The following is a 4,404-nucleotide window of genomic DNA, read 5'->3' as shown; positions in this document are numbered from 1 at the left end:
GGGTTGAATAATTTTGATCAGAACTGTGCAATGCGAGGCTGGTATTGATCTTCAGTAAATACTGACTTCAGGGTGGCCAACAGCTACATTGGGATTGTCCTTAGCCCACCTACTGACCTTCTTAGGGCAATGAGGTCCCAGGAACGTTCATCTCTGGGAGTGATTCATTTCTCAGGATGGATGTAAGATGGAAGCCAATCTCTTTAAATGTAAATAGATTAATTACCTTAGAGCATGGAGACCAGGAAGGAGGGTGGAGGGAGCACCGGATACCTGGAGGCTTTCTACACGGAACACAGTATCCGGTCTTCTGCACATGGCTATGCTTGGTGGACACTAAACTTAGAACACGGCTCCTTGGCAGTTGAAGGTTTAATGGTATCCTAATCTTTACATTCCAAGAAAGAGACCATGGAAGGGTTCCCGTGTCTACTTCCCACTCAACCATCACTCACCACCTCTCTAGAGATAGAGACACCCCCATGCCTGGAGACCAACACACACATACATACAGATAGGATCTGACCTACTGCACCTTTTTAATGCACATTGTGAGAAGGACGATTGTCAGATAGTAGAGTGAAGGGGAGGACGGAGGTCAGATAGAAGACTGAAGGAAAGGACGGAGTTCAGATAGTAGAGTGAAGGGGAGGACGGAGGTCAGATAGAAGACTGAAGGAGAGGACGGAGGTCAGATAGAAGACTGAAGGGAAGGACGGAGGTCAGATAGAAGACTGAAGGGAAGGACGGAGGTCAGATAGAAGACTGAAGGGAAGGACGGAGGTCAGATAGAAGACTGAGGGGAAGGACGAAGATCAGATATAAGACTGAAGGGAGGGATGGAGGTCAGTTAGAAGACTGAAGGGGAGGACGGTGGTCAGATAGAAGACTGAAGGGAGGGATGGAGGTCAGATAGAAGACTGAAGGGGAGGACGGAGGTCAGATAGAAGACTGAAGGGGAGGACGGAGGTCAGATAGAAGACTGAAGGGGAGGACGGTGGTCAGATAGAAGACTGAAGGGAGGGATGGAGGTCAGATAGAAGACTGAAGGAGAGGACGGAGGTCAGATATTAGTATTGGGTTGCCGTCTACATACCGCTTGTGTCCCCGGAATCCCGAATATCGGCCATAGAGAAAGGACTAAGCACAGGAGGAATCTCATTCTGCTTCGATCTCCTGCAGGAAGAATGAGGACAATGATGACTCCACATGAATCTCTGCGCCCCTCCCCCGAGGATACAATGTAACAATTCTGAGGAAACATGTGACCAGAAGGGGCCCCGGTAACATTCTTGGTGATGGGGGGAGGGGAGGCTGATGGCAGGAATATTATATCCTAAAATGTATCTAAACCCCAAATCATAAAGTGTCACCTGGCAGATGTCAGTCCTCAGATGTGGCGGCCGCATTCCTTTTCACTTTCCCTTTATTTTCCCCCGGGCGATCCTGCCAGTAACACACTTCCTGCCCAGGGTGACAACGCTCACTCACTGTACTGTATCTATGGAGGAACAGCGTTGTCACTCTAGGCTGTGCTCCTGATTTGAACTACAAACCCCTCCTCCATCTCTCATCTCCATTACATGGGGGGGGGGGGTTCTCATGTATTTCACAGGCGGGAGCGAGGACAGCTGATAACATTGTGTAATATGTAAATTCAGCGCACATGAAGTTGACTGGAAGGATTTCTATCAGGATCAGCACGTATGTATGCTGTATGTGCACAAAATGCAAAGCACACACAATCAGAGCACACAAGCAAAGCACATACAGAGTGCACAGGCAAAGCACATACAGAGTGCACAGGCAAAGCACATACAGAGCGCACAGGCAAAGCACATACAGAGTGCACAGGCAAAGCACATACAGAGTGCACAGGCAAAGCACATACAGAGTGCACAGGCAAAGCACATACAGAGCGCACAGGCAAAGCACATACAGAGCGCACAGGCAAAGCACATACAGAGTGCACGGGCAAAGCACATACAGAGTGCACAGGCAAAGCACATACAATCAGAGCGCACAGGCAAAGCACATACAATGTATGTTGTAGCCTGCGTGTGTGTATACATGAATCACACCCACTTAGTAAAAAAAAGGGGAAGGATACGATTTTGTTGTCCGTGTGCAATCAATACGCCAGAATACGTGCATACGTCTTATAAATCAGGACCAATGTGCGTTGTGCTGCGTCTGCCCGACCATAGTGTATGTACACCCCGACCATCCACTTCTCTCATCCGCTTCCCTTTCTGGTCTGCTAACTATACCTACCTATCCTCCCCAAATCCCACCGAGCGTCCTGTGCTGCACTCTGATTGGTTACATTGTTCCCGTTATCTCCCTGGACTGCAGAACACCTCCCATCTAAGTTATGGATACATACACTGAGTGGTCAAAGCCCCCCGAGACCCTGAAGAGCCCACCACAGATCATGCACACACCCCCGAGACCCTGCAGACCGCTGCAGGATGTGTGGTGGGCCCTGCCCACCATAGACCCCCACAGAGCCCGCCACAGATCCTGCACAGCCCACCCGAGACTCTCAGGTGGGCTGTGCAGAATCCATGCTTGGCTCTGCAGGGTCCCATTAGCAGCAGTGTGATCATCTTACCTACTGCTCGGTCCCCGCCTCCTCCACCGCTGGACTGGTGCTGCAGGACCTGGCCCCCTCTGCAGCCCGATGGGTCTTTTGTGACCCGGCTTCCTACGGCGCACTGGCCCGCCCCTTCCTGATCCGACGTCGCCCCGCCATCGCCCCCTCCTGCCGCTCCACCTCGCCCCTTCCTGCTGCTCCGACTCCTCTGCCTCTTCCGCTGCTTCTTCTGCCTCCTCCGCCCCCCTGCACTTTTGCCACACCCCTGAAAACTGCCACCCAAGGCAAACGCCTTGATTGCCTGGCGGCAGATACGCCCCTGGGCACGGCCCTGTAACCTCTTAAATGAATCTCATGTATTATGTGCCTGCAGCGTGTGAACCACCATGGGTAGCACTGTGACTTAGTGGTTAGCACTCCTGCCTTGGAGCACTGAAGCTCCCTGGTTAAAATCCCAGGCAGGACACTATCTGCAAGGAGCTTGTGTGTGTTTCCTCCCAAGACATGTTGGAAGGTTACTGGGCTCCTGTCTAAATCAGCCCTGCATGTGAGATAGGGACTTTAGATTATAAGCTTCCTGAGGGCGGGGACAGAGGTGTATTTGCAACTCTGTAAGGCACTGTGTAAATTGTCGGCACTATATCAATAAACCAAAACAATTTTGTAGTTTTAGATAGAGTAGAAAACCCCAAATACCAGGTCATGTTTTGCTGTTTATCCCACTGGGGGGGAGGGAAGGTTTCACTTCAATTCTTGTCCTTGTGATAGAAAAAGAATATCAGAGGGAAGTTGTCACCGAGACAGGTGTCCACACTGTATGATCTTTCCTCACCTCTTGTTCTGGTGACAACTCAACGTTTTTGGATTTGCATTGACCTTCATTGATGAAATCAAGGAGACCAAAAAAAAAAATCAATTGTTCTCTATGTACCCTGTGCACGCTATACTAACCATGAAGCTCTGGCGAACAACCAACCAGAGTGCGCCAAGCTAGTACAAAGCAACTTTTGCACTAGCTCGGTGCTATTTGCACATTGAGCTAGCGCTTGGGCTTTGAAAGGACATTCAACCCCGAAATGCATTGCCTCAAAGGCAGACGCTCTTTTCTGACCCAGGAACGGGAAGAACTTTACCCGTTTGGCTGTATAAAATTGCACCAGAACATCTCACCCCCCAGCAACCCACCGCACTGATCTTGGTGATCCGGTGATGAGCCCTGCTGATCAAGGTGTGTGGGCTCCAGGACTTCATACAGAGCATGGCTTCTTGGGCCACCGCCAAGCGTTGGTCATCCTATATATCAGTAATGAATGGTTTGTCATTGATTACAGTGATAGCATTGCACCAGGTTGATGCGCTTTTGCTGGTTTTACCTCCCTGTGGCCCCATCGTTTGGTGTTATGCTAGGATACCCACCATCTACGGCTCCATTGTAAACCACAGCGGGATCCCCCACTGCTTCCATCTGAACGGCTTGGAGGACTAAAGGCCAACCCTAACAAAGTGCCGTGTTTCCCCGAAAGTAAGACCAACCCCGAAAGTAAGACCAACCCCGAAAATAAGACCTAGCGCTATCTTCTGGGATTTCTGTAATATAAGACCTACCCCGAAAATAAGACCTAGTTCGGCGGTAGGTCTTATATTACAGACATCCCTGAAGATAGCGCTAGGTCTTACCTTCGGGGTAGCTGCACATGTAATTACATTTTACATGTGAAGACCGGCCGCAGCTCCCTCCCGCCCCCTCGCCCGCCCACCTGTCTGTTGCTCTCTGGATGGCATCAGAGCGGAGAGGCAGCTCCCTCCCA

The sequence above is a fragment of the Nanorana parkeri genome, unplaced genomic scaffold (genome assembly GCF_000935625.1).
Source record: "Nanorana parkeri isolate BGI_ZX_2015 unplaced genomic scaffold, ASM93562v1 scaffold2249, whole genome shotgun sequence".
Classification (NCBI taxonomy): Eukaryota; Metazoa; Chordata; class Amphibia; order Anura; family Dicroglossidae; genus Nanorana; species Nanorana parkeri.
Note: the sequence above shows the minus strand (reverse complement) of the source record.